The sequence below is a fragment of the Aptenodytes forsteri genome, unplaced genomic scaffold (genome assembly GCF_000699145.1).
Source record: "Aptenodytes forsteri isolate BGI_AS27 unplaced genomic scaffold, ASM69914v1 Scaffold255, whole genome shotgun sequence".
Classification (NCBI taxonomy): Eukaryota; Metazoa; Chordata; class Aves; order Sphenisciformes; family Spheniscidae; genus Aptenodytes; species Aptenodytes forsteri.
The window spans coordinates 9,751,558-9,766,656 of NW_008794888.1; the positions used below are offsets into that span (position 1 = coordinate 9,751,558).

The 15,099-nt window shown below is 42.3% G+C and overlaps 1 protein-coding gene across 1 annotated transcript in view; it reads right to left on the reverse strand.

The window, feature by feature from the left end:
• Nucleotides 1–9,984, reverse strand: part of SEMA5B (semaphorin 5B) — a 186,166-nt gene extending 176,182 nt beyond the window's left edge. Inside the window, exon 1 of the mRNA XM_009274988.1 lies at nucleotides 9,923–9,984. The gene's annotated coding sequence lies outside the window, so the exon portion shown is untranslated. The remainder of the gene's footprint in view (nucleotides 1–9,922) is intronic.
• Nucleotides 9,985–15,099: the final 5,115 nt, after the last annotated feature.

The window sequence follows — 15,099 nt, forward strand, 5'->3', positions numbered from 1 at the left end:
TGTGAAAACGCATGATGGATCTTCTCTGTTTGCTTACAATTTCAAACCTTCCCCTTCTGATCAGCATTTTGCTCCAGTGCCTCTAATGACATGGATTGCTAGCAACCAGCCCAGATTCCACCTTTCAGGGAGAGTCTAAGCACTGACAACCCAGGCATGGCTCAGTGGCACATACATATGGCACACAGACTGGGTGGTTTGAGGCTGTTAAATGTTCTTCCTCTTTTGAGTTTGCCTAAGGGGAAGGGAAACGGCCCCTGCTGAGAGTGTACGTACATAAAGCTGTAACAAATATTTAATTTTAGCTGCTCTGAAAGAGAATTAGTCTCTGCATTCTGCACTGCCAGTTCCTACTGCAGCTGCTCAAAAGAGGTGGCTTTGGAGGGTTATTAATTCCCGTATTAACAGTCAGCCTCCTCCTCGTTACTGAAATATAGGCTCCCGAGTGTGTTTCAGTCTTACTTTCCCACATCTCTTTCAATTCTTCCATTATAAGCAGATAAAGTCATTATTTGGCTGAAAAGGACCTCAGTCCAACACAGGCTCACAATACTTTATCTAGCTTTATGATTCAACTACACACTTTTCCTTCTGTGTAAAACAAAGCTTGTTAAAAAAAAAAAAAGAAAGAAAGAAAAGAATTAAAAATGTACAGCAAGTTCCAGGGAAACTGCTGAAATGGCTACTGCCTGTGTGCATTTGTGCTAAACCAAGGGTTATTAATTCCCGTATTAACAGTCAGCCTCCTCCTCGTTACTGAAATATAGGCTCCCGAGTGTGTTTCAGTCTTACTTTCCCACATCTCTTTCAATTCTTCCATTATAAGCAGATAAAGTCATTATTTGGCTGAAAAGGACCTCAGTCCAACACAGGCTCACAATACTTTATCTAGCTTTATGATTCAACTACACACTTTTCCTTCTGTGTTAAAACAAAGTTGTTAAAAAAAAAAAAAGAAAGAAAGAAAAGAATTAAAAATGTACAGCAAGTTCCAGGGAAACTGCTGAAATGGCTACTGCCTGTGTGCATTTGTGCTAAACCAGTTAGCAGCCACAGGAGGGAAAGACTCAGATACGATTTTTAAACTAGGCTAGTGAAAAACATTTCACTCTCCATCAGAGCTGATTTGAAAGGATTATTTCTCTGCTACACTTTGAGAGGGCAATGCTGCCAGAAAATGTACAGCAAGTTCCAGGGAAACTGCTGAAATGGCTACTGCCTGTGTGCATTTGTGCTAAACCAGTTAGCAGCCACAGGAGGGAAAGACTCAGATACGATTTTTAAACTAGGCTAGTGAAAAACATTTCACTCTCCATCAGAGCTGATTTGAAAGGATTATTTCTCTGCTACACTTTGAGAGGGCAATGCTGCCAGACGTCATGAATCTAAAAGCACTTTATGCAAAACACAAGGCATCATATGAAAGCATGTGTACCTTACATACCGTGCAGCCTCTTTCTGTCCCCTTGCTGAGGTTTAGGTATTAAGCTTAGGGGTACTACTGGAACAACCCCCAAAAACTCCATGGAGATTTGACTCTGCTTTAACTGGAGCAAAGCAGAAGTTACTCCATCAAAATCAGCTCTTCAGCACTGAAGTTTAGCTCATTTATGCTGGCTAAGGATCTAACTCTACTATCCACAGATTGAAAGATGCTAAAAAAGGGCTATTTTTATATGCTTTACCAAATATAATACATGTGATTGAAACGTAGGCAGAGATTCATCTCACCCTACTTTATTCACCTGAAAGCTGGGCTAGGCTAGGCAGCGAGGCGCTTGGTACATCAGCAGGAGGAGATCAGCACTCCGAAAGGTCAGCTCTTGTCGCCTGTGGGAACACCCTTCTGAGGAGTCACCCTCTGGAGATGCTCATCTCCTTCCTCCACTACACAACAAAACTGGATTATGATAGATCGTCCCAATCAGTTGTAACAAAATAATCTGATAGTTATGCAAAATCCTGATCCTCCTTTTCTCCTCCACTGTTTTTGTGCCAGCAAGAACCCACTAACTTTTGCAAGGTTATTCAAACTCAAATCCATCTAGTCATAATACCTGCTCCAAAGTCATGTTCACCTGGACTGAAAGCTGCTGAGGGCACTGAATTCAATTGTCCTAACTTCTTCAGAAAAGGTGCCCAAAAAGCAAGAGACTCACAGATTGTCCTTTACATAAGGCCTTCTATTTTTTTCATCCAGGTTTTGCCTCAAGAACAAGCTCTCACAACAAGTTGGTCTGGACACAAGACAACTCTACCACAAAACAACTGAGAAATACAAATCACTGTAACAGCCCCTCACCACAGGATGAATTGCCCTGGATGTGGAGCAAAAGTAGATATGGCTCACACTTCACTGCATCACTTCCAGTGAATTTTGCTGAAGTTTTTGAGAGTTAACGAGCTGCCTACTTCTCTTTCAGTCTTCAACAGTGTCAAGGCTGTATACAGACAGATGTATGGAAACAGCATCTGGTCTAAAGCTAGAAACAAAAGAGCTTATTTCTCCTTATCTGGTGAAGAATCCAGTAAGCCTCTTGGGTAGTTGAAACCACAGTAAGGGCAGTAAAACCCTTTCTGGAATTGAAGGATCAGGAAGAAAGCAAGAAACAAGAGGAAAACGAGTTGTTAAATAGAGTATACTTGAGGAGAGCTTTAATCAAAGGTGATGCATGGTGTAGGTTCCTTAGCAGACGCTCCAGCACTCAGTAGCAGGAGATACTTAGGACAGGGAACAGAGTGGGACTGTTCCGGTTCTTGAATCAACTGGGGCTGTTTCCACCTTTGGGCACCTCCCTCTTCCCCACCTGCAAAATGGTGATAACTCCTTATCAATAAAATTTAGTAGATGAGAGCTAAGCCTTATTAGTAATAGGAGGCCACATCCTCTGTGTCTTCAGGCAGGCAACACCCCAGGGAAATCAGTGTGGGATTTCCCAGACAAAGGGTTAGAGGACAGAGCCCAAAGCTGTGGAATAAAGCCTGTATAAGGAAGAAGAGATGACCAAGTGCCGTGCCCTTCACATATCTCCAGAGTGGTGCAAAGTAATTCCCAAGTTTATTGTTACAAAGCAAAGCTGAGGTATAGCGCTCCTTTACAAACACAGACATTTCATCAGAGGACATCAAGACAAGTTTTGCCTTTGTTTTGCCCTTCATAACTAAAAAAGGCATCCCACAAAATAAACAAAATCCCTTCTTCTTTCATTATCTCCAAACACACTGCTTCCACCAGGAGCCAGCCTCTGCAGCAGCTATCATTTTGCTCCAATGTGGTAAACGTCCTCTCCTCCCTTCCCCTTCCTCTCTCCTTTCCTACCTGGGGAATTCAGCTGCTTGCAGAAAAACTTTAAAAGAGAAAAAAGGAATAAAGAAGTTGGCTTGCATGGCCCAGAAATAAGAACTGAAAAAAAGTGAAACCGTATGCCTTGCCCCGGGTGGCTCTGAGACTTGGAGCCAAACCAAGGCCATGAAAACAGAATATTGCTCTTTGTTAACCATAAATAAATAAATAAAGGACTACTCACTCTTGCCTTTCGGGATATGTTTTCTAAGGAGGAAAAAATTCCCTGTGGAGTTTATTATGTGTAGACGGGAAGTGTACCTCCTAGGGAAAAGCAGTGAGGGTAGTTTTTCCCTCAGTGATTTCTTTCCCGCCTTTCCGTCACTCCTTTATTCATTTTGCAAGTCTCCCTCCCCTCCCTTCTGCAATAAGTGAAGCCACACAAAGGAACACGCAGGTAATTCAGCCACTCAAAACTACACAGCATCTCCTTTCCTATATAAACGATCAGTGTGTGGCCTGGGTTTCATTTGCAACTGTAAATGAAACAGGCCTACAACTGTGTTCATAATCCTCCTTAATTGAATTTCTGTGACAAAACCCAGACAAAATTATTACCCTCAAGTTAACAGTTTGCGCAAAGTAGCCAAGGGTTCCTGGGAAGCTTTAAAACAAATGCAGGACAAAACTGGATACCACAAAGCGGTTATTTGGTGTTGGTACCATTTGTTTGAATGGGGGGAGGTTTCCCTGGAAGAACAAGGTCACTTTAATATGAGGGACAGCCTAGGAATTCAACAAAGGCCAGAAAAAAGTGAAAATTAAATAAGCAGTGGAAGAGCTTGGATGTAAACCAGCACATGTTGCTCACACCACAGCTACTGGAAGGAGGTGTTGGGCTGTCCTGGCTTTTTGAAAGGGCAGCATCATTCACAACTTGGTGTGGCTAATTGAGAGAGTTTCACAAATCCAGGAGGATTTGAAGCAACTGTTTGGTTTGTGTTGAAGTTCACACCCCATTGAAAGGGGTATCTCCTTTAAAGCCCTCCATGTAATCATTTCCTTCAACTAGATCACCAGTTATATGGTAAATATGCAGAGTGTTAGTAATGATGTCAGCCAACCCAGTAAAATATCGAGACTTATTTTTAAAATGTGAGAACCACTGTTAAATGAAAGCAGGGATGCAAAAAGGGCACTGCCCTGCAGGGCACTCCCATTGCTTGTGGAAGAAGAGAATTAAAGCCTTTCCTATTATCAACATTTAGTGTTTGTTATCCTTTCAGATGATACAGAAGTTTTCTTGAAGGATTGGGCAAAGCTGGTGTGAACAGAGATGTCTGTTTGCAACAGCTAATTTTGTGTGTCATTTGCAATATACTTGGACAGTCACCCTATTTTACCCCAAAGTACCATGTTTTAGTCATCTCTGTATCAGCTGGTAACTAAAGCAAACTAGCAAAGTTATTAGGGATCAAAGCAGACTCTTTATGCTTCAGTTTATACAGAGCTGATCAGAGCAGGGAAAACCATGTCATCCCAAGGCGATGTCTGCCTGGGTTACCGCCCCACATGCTCATAGAAGTTAATATCCTTTGCAATTTAAGCAGAAGGCAAGGCTACGAGGGAATGGGGAAGGCTGAGGTAATGGAAAGAGAAATCCTGTAGTTCCTCAGTGTGCGCCCATGTCCTGTGTGTCACCCAGCCCTCTCGCAGGCAGAGAGTTGATGGAAATTTAGGGGTAGAGGAGGCTGGTGGGGCCTCATGTTAAAATTCCCTCCAATTTAATTATTCAGAATGGAAGTAAAATATCACTAGAGGTGATTAAATGAGCAATATTGTTCAGAGACAGGCAGGCAGAGACCAAACCTCATTTCCACAGACCTCCACGCTGCTGCAGGATGGTGTGTCCCTGTCCCCACCCTCACTTGCAAGGCAAAGCTGGTGTAATGAGGGACCTTCCAGCTTCCAGGAGACATTTCCTCTCCCAGGGATGCAGTGGGGTAACAACCAGGTGCTACTGCCTTCCTCAGTGTCTCTGCTGTGCCAAATGTTTCAGCAGTTGCATTAACACCTGGTTTTGAGAGATTGCTCATTAGCCTTTGGGTCCTGTGCCACTTTAAGTAACCTTTTAAGAACACCTTTTTATAGCTTGTGTGCTCTGTTCTTCCTCAGGCCACGAGTTAAACGCACTGAACAACACCAAGGGCAAAGTGAGACAGAAATAAATAGATGCATATGCACATGCCTACAACCCCCCACATACACATACACGATCAGGGCCAGAGATCAATGTCTTCAGGAAAAGGCATGAGGGGATAAATTCATCACAGTGCTTTGTCACTGGTGGCAAAGGAAACAAAAAGGAACATTTAAAAGGGTGATGAAATGTTTCAAGAAGAAGCAATATATTTTTATGTACTTGTAAAATCCATTGGCAATGACTTTTCTGGTTAATTGGTTTCATCTTATTAAACTAAAAACCTATTTGTAAAATCCAGACATATTCAAGCATAAGTCCAATTTCTTCACCAAAAGCCAATACACCATTTCAAAGAAGAAAATTAAGCAATACCAACCAGTTTCCATTAGTCTGAAAGCACAGCACTTGGTATGGGGAAAAGACATGGAATAGAGTGCTTGACTTTTCTAAAATGCACTTTGGAAAAATCATGTTACTCATTTACCCCGAAACTGCAGCCCCCTTCTTCCCTGGCCCTGTGAAAACAGGTGAATATTTTGGCCCAATTATGCAGTGATTTATAAATCAGCCTTCTGCTATCTTTCCCTGCACTTGTCATGTTCAACTTCTTCCCCCTTATTAGACCACTCTTCTTCTCATTAAATAGTCCCTCTGTCTCACTTGCCAAAGAACTGCCAATGGGCCCCTCATTTTACAGAAGAATAGACCCAGCTTTACCAATGGGAAAGGCCCCCTAATGTACCATGGACACAGCACAGTGAAGCATGGTAATTTGCCTGTGTTAATGATGCTACTTCACAATGATCAGGAAAACAAAAATCTTTAATAGCTAAATGACACCCAGTCCCTCTGCAGCCTGTTGAATTCAAAAACAGTGGAAGCAAAACTCAATGATGTGCTTTAAGAGATGAGCTAAAAGTGGCTGCAATGTTCTTTTTTTCCAAATTTCTAATCTGCATGGAATCACTAAAATGGGTAATTTGGTGCTGGGAGCAGGACAGAAAAAACAATCCAAGTGTTTCAAAATGTTTTAGTGGCTTAAGAGCAAGGGATATGAGGGGGAAAAAATTAATGAACATATATGTAAACATTTTTGGACATACTATACACGTGCATGATTCTCAACACCCCAGTTTTTCTGCTCTGTGGGAGGGATTTTGTGCAAAATACCACTGAAAAGTGGGACTAAAGTATAATTACCTATTTTCTCCTTTTTAGGTGAAAACAGGAAGTCGTCATTGTGGGAAGGACAGAGGGGCAGTCTGCATGTGCCATTGCTTATTTCTGAGGATGCTCCAATTCCACAAAGCACTGAGCTCTTGAGTGCTAAATCAACGCCGAGAAATGCTTTCAACCTCAGTTCTCATCAGAAGCTTTTCAGCTCTTACAGTTGGGTTCCCTAGGCTGCCTGGCTAGGCAAAACACTGATCGCTTTGGCCAGTCAAAGTCTGGTTGCTCCAAAAAGTCAATCTTCAAATACAGCACATTAAGCTACTCAGTGAGAGAAATTCTGCTCTCATATTTGGGCAAACATGACAGGCAGAACGGCACTGACTTTGATGACATTACTTGGTGTGCACCAGAAGGAACCAGGGATCATAAGCAATCATATGGTGCATGTTTGGTAATCCTTTGGCACTGTTGAAAGGTTGGGGAATAGACTTAAACATAAGTTTATGAAAAAAAGATTAACCAATATTTACAATATTGCTCATACAAGAAAAGGCTTCTAGGATATTTTCCAAGGGCAGAGGGAGTGATTTGTCAGAAGTTGACCAGTTGCAGTTTTGTAGGTTTTGTAGCTGTCTGATTGGCACACTTCACACATTCCTTGTCCAAAACTTTCTGGTACAGCTGTGCAAAACAGGAGCAGGACTTCAATTCAAGAGGGCTGCAGGAAGGCAGAATTCCTGAGAAATTAAGACCAAGCCATTTCAATGCAGCACTTGTCCAGGCATTCTTCAATTCACGATGTTCAACACTTAACAAACCTTGAGGTAACTCTCTATCATAATTAAGCGATAGCTTCTGCTGTGTTCGGAATGGTTTTTTTTAAGATTATTCACTGTAGAGTTCATCAGTTGATTGTCCTATTGTCTTACAAAATTATGTGCTTACCACAGGAAAAGTTTGTCAACCCAGGTTGAAAATAAGCACCTAAAGACTCTCTAAATACCTGTTTACTCAATCTGGAGTAGCACTCAAGGGGAGTACTAAAAACTTCGAGACAAATGCCACACACTGCATGTTAAAAATTCCCCAAAATGTTGTATTCTTAAGCCTTTCTTTACTAATGTGCCTGCTTCAATTAAAAAACATGTTCTAAAAATCCCCCAAGGTGCGTGTTTCAATGGCTGGCTCAACATTTCATTTGCAGAAAATGTGGCTACAGCACTAGCAACAGGGCTTTGGGAGGGACATAAGCAAATCAGCATTTTGATGTCCCTTAAAGGCAAAATTATTTACTGTAATTTTAAATCTTAACACTTTCTGAATGAATAATTTTGATACCTTTCATCTTGAGTTCTGTGGACCTTGCCAAGTTGAGACCATACTACTTATCAGCAATTCATCAGCAAAACCATGGGTGACGCTTCAGAGGCCTGATATTTGAGACCTGTCCAGGCAATCTCCCTCTGAAGTCAAGGAGCCAAGGAAAGATTCCCAGCTGTGACTCAGCACAAGTACTTCAGTGGGACATTCAATCTCCCTCCCAGGCCTTGCTCAAAGCTGCTTGGCAGTGTGAAAAAAGGCATGTTGCCTTCCAGAGGCTGAGAGCAAAATAAACCTTCATCCTTGGGACTGGATTCACTTCTGCAGCAGAACTGGCAGAGGTGCTCTTCCGGACACTGCACTTCTCAAATTGGCCAGGGCATGAAACCAAGAGAGCTCTCACTGCTAGTAATGAATAGCCATCTCCTCATCCTGCCAAGCCAGTGCAACACCACCCCCTCCTTTGGGGCAGCAGAAGCAGTGGAAGCAAACACAGAGGCAGGTGACAGAGCAGGTACACAGGCCACAGCCACCTTTTACTGAGGCCAGGGAGATCCCCATGCTGTAAAGCCTTGAGCCATTCAGTGAGCACATCAAGAGTGGCCTGGTGCCGTGGCTACTCCCTCCTCTGCCCTTGTCTAAAGCAACAGCAATGCAACAAAGGCATGTGAACAGAAAGGTTGGAGGATCTCGCACAGCACAGCGTTTCATCTCTTGGTGTCTCTCTTGATATCTAACTGCTAGTGTGAACACTACTGCTGCTCATGTACAGGGTTGCTTACACCATTCAGTGTGGTGCAGTTGATACAAGGTACTTGTCATAGCAACTTAAGTAACATCCACCATTTTCCCTCTAGATTTTGCAAGATGAGTGCATAGGTGTAATCATTAGATTCATTAATTCTAAAATAGTGGTATCTGTTTTGCTTGCTACTTGCCAGGCAGATATAGTCACCAGAGTGTGCAGCTATTAAGTGCAAATCACAGTTCCTATCACCCTTTTTTGTTCTTCACCTTCCTTTTACCGTGCATTTTCCTTGAGCTCTTTCTCTTTTGATCTCCTTGAGAAAAAACGGCCTCCTTTATTGATTAAATTACAAATTCCAAAGGCGGATGATTGAGTTATATGATAACACCTGGCGAAAGCCATCAACTACAATTGAAATAAAAGGCAAAATTAGCACTCTCTTTATTACAAAAGGTTTGGATGATGAGTAGCTGACTGAATTAAATGGAGATTGAGCAGATCTGAGAGAATTGATTAGGAAAAACAATGCAGAACTCAGAAAAGAGCTACCAAAATTAACAGCTCACTAATTCACCTTAGAAAAAGATGGGAAAAGTTGAGGAAGAGAAGGAAATAGGTTTTTTTTTTCAAGCATTCACAACCAGGAATTGCACAAAAGCTTGCTTCTGTGGTAAGACTCCTCAGATACCCAACTCTGACACCACGTTACCAAAGGCCAACAAATACATGACCAGGGCAGCAGCCCCTTGGGTTCATTCATTCAGCTTCTAGTAGGTCTTTTTAATTAGTAGTATCACAAGCAAAATAAGGTTCTTGGCCTTTGTTCTGTGCCTGAGAACCAACTGCATGCCAGCTTTTGGTAATGTATCATTGCATTTTATTCACTGCTCATCTACGTTAATGAGGTATTTTTATTTTTGTCTGCTTGTGGCATTTCTGCAATACCGACAGATGTCTTCAGCTTCCCTCCTGCAGATTAAGCAACCATTACTGGAGTTCTTAAATGAGACAAGAAGCTGATAAAGCAAAGTGTCTAAAATGGCATGATCCACTTTAGAACCATGTCATCTTCAGTCACTTCCTTGCAAGCTCATTGCAAGGTAGAGTCTAGCAAAGATGAGTTCTAGCAAAGCTCTGGAAAGCGTGTCAACACAGCTGTTAAAGAAGGGTTGCAAACATTATATTATTTACTTACAGCCTCTGCATTACTGAAGTGTCATATTCGAAGTCATGCTCCAGGGAAAATCCTTAGTAATCTGTGGAAACATCAGAAAAAGAGTCTTCAGTGGATATTTCTAACTACATCTTCTAGCTGATGGGGAAGAGAATATAACATCAAATTTTGACGTTATTTTGGAAATAAAATGTAAAGAACATATTATTTAAGTTTAACCACAAAACAGTGTAAAAATTTTCCTTAATGCTCATCTGAAGGTTGCTTCAAAATTTGCTTCAGCTGCAATCTTTTTTCTTGATATTTGCTTTCTGCAAAAATCCTAGCCTACAGATTTGCTAGCGGCAAATGTTTGTAGAAACAATACATATTTTAATACACTCAATCTAACTTAGAAATTGTGCAGCCCTGCCGGAACTTTTCACAATCCTGAATGCTTCATCCTCATGGAAGAGACAGGGAATCGCTCTTGTCCCAGTTTCCAAGTGGGAGATTTACACCAGTGAGAAATGTAGGCTGTGAACACACATCGTACTCCTCACTGCAGTGCTCTGCTTGGGGACATTCCTGTCCCCACCACCCATCACCCTGCCTCATCATTCACCCCTGCCAGAGTTCATTGCACCCTCCATTCTGTCAGCAGAACTGCTCACAAATGCAGTCAGATACGGGTTAGTAAAGACCTATTTAAACTTGTTCCAGTCAATCCAGGAGCTGCAGCCAGATGAAGACGTGTGAACACAGCCTACACGATTTGCCCCAGGTCTGACAACAAGCCTGTCAGGGCAGACAGCTAGCACACTAGCTGGGAGCCCATATCCCCCCTCTTTCAAACACTGAGGGTACTGATCCCAAAGCAAAGCACAGAATGAACAAATCCGCCCAAGAAACCCACACCTCAAAGGTTATTTTCATTATTTTCACCCTCTGTCTTATCCAAAAACCCCAATTCCACCAAAACTTGATGAAAGAGGCAAAAATTGTAACAAATGATAACAAATTCCAGATTATTTTCTAATAATTTATTCTTTAGCTTCACATGATGGCAGCACCCCAAAGCCTACCCTATGCCTGAACTCTGTGCTAAGCACTGTGCAGGCCGTGATAGTCTCTGGTCCCTGGAGCTTATCAGCAAGAGATCAAGGAGCTAAATGTGTAGGCAGGGAAAAGAGAGATACAGCAAAAATCAGAGGACGCTTCCGCACAATGGCTTGTGAGCACAAATCCCACTCAGGCAGTAAGAAATGATTCACTGTGAAGAGATTCTGACCCCGCTACCTATTATGCTCGACAGACGATCTCACTGAAATAATTTATCTAGTTATTTACATGGCTTCCATTAGAGCAATGTCTGAGCATTCACAAACCAGATGGGATTTTCCTCACTGCACTCCTGAGAAGGAGCACATGCTGTTAACTCTGCATCATAGACAAGGAATGGAGATACTAAAAAGACAAAATGTTTTTTCCAGGGAAACTAAAATCTGATCTGCTAAAACCCCGTATCATATCAGAGGGCTCCTGTGGGTTAAGTTGCCGCACTCAGGGATGGGCCATCAGACTTTAGCCGTAGGCAGACCTCTCACCACCCCGGTAATTCTTCCTTGAACAACAGCTTCTAGTGTGAATCAGGAAACGGGAAAGGAAAAGGGAAAAAGGGAAAGGGGAAAGGGAGAGAGAAAAAGGAAAATAAAAATAATAAAAAAAAAAAATAAAGAAAAAGTCATAATAAATGTAGCAACATCTGAAAAAAGCAAACTGCAGCAACAGAGGAACCAGTCACCCAGTTCACTGAGAGGACTGAAGCAACTGTTTTCTACAAGAAGCCTCATTCATCACATTTCCATAACCCAGAAAATGCTCCCACAGTCCATTCTTTCAACATTTTAAGACTAACATGCACACGCACTCTCACATTTCCTTCCTTCTCCTATCAGTCTTCCCTTGTGGAAGAGATCATAGGAAAGGGACGAAGATGTGAAAATTTTTGCAGCTGTTCTGCCAGGGCTGAATCCTGACGGTGGGAAACCCAAGGGAACCCACGGGTGATAGAGCACCTGACAAAAGGACTCAGTCTTCACTGCCAGTTGACTCTTGCTCTTTAAAATGATAACAGTGGAAATGCTTTTTTGGTGATATCCCAGGCAGTTCACAGCCCAGCATACCAGCTTGTAAGAAAATAAGATGCATCTGTTAGCTCAAACCTTCAGGACTGGTAGTCTTTTCTAAAAAGTAAGCCACTGGTCAGCACAAACTCTTGGGTTTGATCCCCAGAAGGATTTTTGGTCTGCAAACTGCCTAACTCTCTAAACGTAATAGCTCCCTTCTGGCCAGAGAATAGAGGAATCCCTAAACTCACCCTATGATCTGCAAGAAACTGAGCCTTCTCCTGAAATTACTTCTCAGATGTTTGAATTCCCTCTCAGGTTACAGCATGAAACCTTTCCTATCTCTCCATTAAAGCAGCAGATAACATAGATGGGATAGTCTTCATCTTTCAGGTCTCTGGAAGTTCATTTCACATTAATTTTAACAGGAATGGGATGCTCAGAGCTCCTGTTGAGGTTAAAAGAACCAGACCTGTAGACTGTGCTCAGTCAAAGCCAGGAAAATTCCAAGTCTGATAGTCCCTCCATGGTGCTGTCAGCAATTAAAAAGAAGCAGCATAATGTAAGTAGCATAGTATAATGATCAAACTTCCCCCTCCACACACCCCTCTAAATCCATGCTGTCTTAGCCAAAAGCAGGGAATTACAAAATTAAAACAATAAACTGCCCATCCTGAGGCAAGCAATCTGTGGGACTAGTGCAATAGCCGGCTCACAACCTTTGCGGAGCAGGAGAAAGCAGGCACCTCCACTCTCCCCAAGGCTATGCTTGCATCTCCAGGGCTGCCAGCTGAGCTCTGCTAAGTGGGATCTGCTGGCAAGGGCATGACTGCCACCTTGTCACTGACTGCTCCCCAACCCTGGGCAAGCCACATTGCCTTCCTCTGGCCATGCACAAGAAGAGTATAGAAATGCTCACAACCATTTTTGAAAAATCTTCGAGCACTGCAGATAAAAAGCCCGGTGACTGCCGTAGCAGAGGTGGAGCTGTACCAGAACCACAACAGGATCTGAATGTCTTCTCTTTATTCATGGGTTTTATCCTTTCTTCATCCTCAGTCTAAGGCGGGAGGCGTTATTGCCATTTTGCAAGCTATAAAAAACCCAGCACAGCGGATGGATTAAACACCTCGCCCAAGGTCCCTCGGGACATGCACATCTGCACTGCGAACTGATCCCAAACTGCCACAAACCCTACTGCCCTTCCCTCTAGCCCAGCCTAATTCTCTGAATTTCATGATGATTCAAAGCTCTATTTAAAACCCCTACAGCTATGGGTGTGTGCAAGGAATTAAGGCTGAGCAAAAAAGTTTGAATTTAGCGGCTCTGGTTGGGTTTCTTCTTGGTAACAGTGAAACAGAGTTGTGGGGTTTTAACATGAAACGGAAAAAAAAGTGGTATATGTTATTTGCGTTATGATATAAACCCCCAAGAATCATAGAATCATTAAGGTTGGAAAAGACGAAGATACAGTAACAATGCCAATGTCTTCTCCTTCCAAATTAACCTGTCTCCTAAACAGTCCAGTGGTGGCCACCCAGCCTAGCACAGCTTTCCCAAGCCTGCCACCTGCTTACATAGCAAGGGCTGCTATGGAACAGGAAAAAAAAAGATACAGAACAGCTACTAACATGTCTTGCAGTCTCCCAGTGTAAGGGAAGTGGCCAGGCACAGTTACACGCTGAAATGAAGGGCAGCCAGGATACCTGACAAAGTTCAGAGACACACAGCCATGGTTTACTACTCAAACCATGCTAAGCTCTTTAGGTAAGCTTTATTATTACAGATGGTATTGCTTGCCCTAGATCTGATGACCAAAATGGGGTTGCTCTCCATAATCCTTCAGAGGCTGCTTATAAATCAGAGAACACTTCACCTCTGGACACATGGCACTAATAGATAATAATGTAAATGGTCCAATTTTTTAACCTTAACAGGCATTTGCTTGGGTTATGGTAGACAAAAATGAGGTCAGGAACTCTGGTCACAAGCCTGAAGTTAGAAGAGCCTCAGTCTGGGGTCATCTGGACTACCCTGGCCTTTATAGGACTGTGCACATAGCTGACACGTAACAGCAACCTATAGGCTGGAGTTGCAAAGGTGGGAGTGGGCTACACTGCTCCTTACCCCTACGCAGCTGCACCCCACAGGCTCCAGTCACCTCCACCTCCTGGACCCCATCAAAGTCATTATGACTATTAAGAAACAGCAACAGCAGTAACATGATTGCTGTGAAAATGATTTTGAAGACATCAACCCCTAAACACACACAGGAAATAAAATCTGCTTCTATATGAGCCTTTCCACTTTTCTCAGGCATCTGAGGGATGTCCTTTATAAAACATGAGATGAGAGCAGACTTGTTGTTCAGACTGCATATCTGTACGGTTCCTTAGATACCAACGAAAGCCCAAAGGCAGGTCTTGGCATCTCATCCCCTTCTTATAAACTCTTTCAGAAAGTTAGAGCTGACTTTGACATGAACATGATGAGAAATGGGGAGCTACCTGTGCCATTCTGGGGAACATGCCAAACCCTATATTAACACCCCCCACCCCGTTAAAAACAAAACAAAGCAAAAAAACAACAAAAAACAACCCTCCTGTTTTCTACTGATTAGGCAGCTGAATTAAAACTGATGAAGTGACTGGAAAGGATCCAAAGCTGTTTATCTGCACATAAATCACAGACATGCTTTACTCAGCCAGTATGGATTTACTGAGCTAGGGGAAAGACCTCTTATTCAGAATTCTGATTATTACAGCAATTAAAATATCAATGAAGCAAACATTTGGGGTAGAAGGCTGTTAGGGGCTCCTGAAGAGATCATTCCATTAAATACGAATGCAAACAAATTTCTAATTAAAAAAAAATAAAAGGAGGTTTTAATAGAGTTGGTTTGTTTCTTCTGGTTAAGTATATGATGTTTGAAAAAATCAAATTCTAAAGGAGGAAAGAAAGATGCAAATTAAGTAGCTGGACATGCCAAAGGAGATTAAAAAGGAAGGCTGATACATATTTTATGATTGCAAGGGAATAAAAAAAAAATTAAGAGAGATGTACTGTCAAACCAGACACAGTGTTAATAGC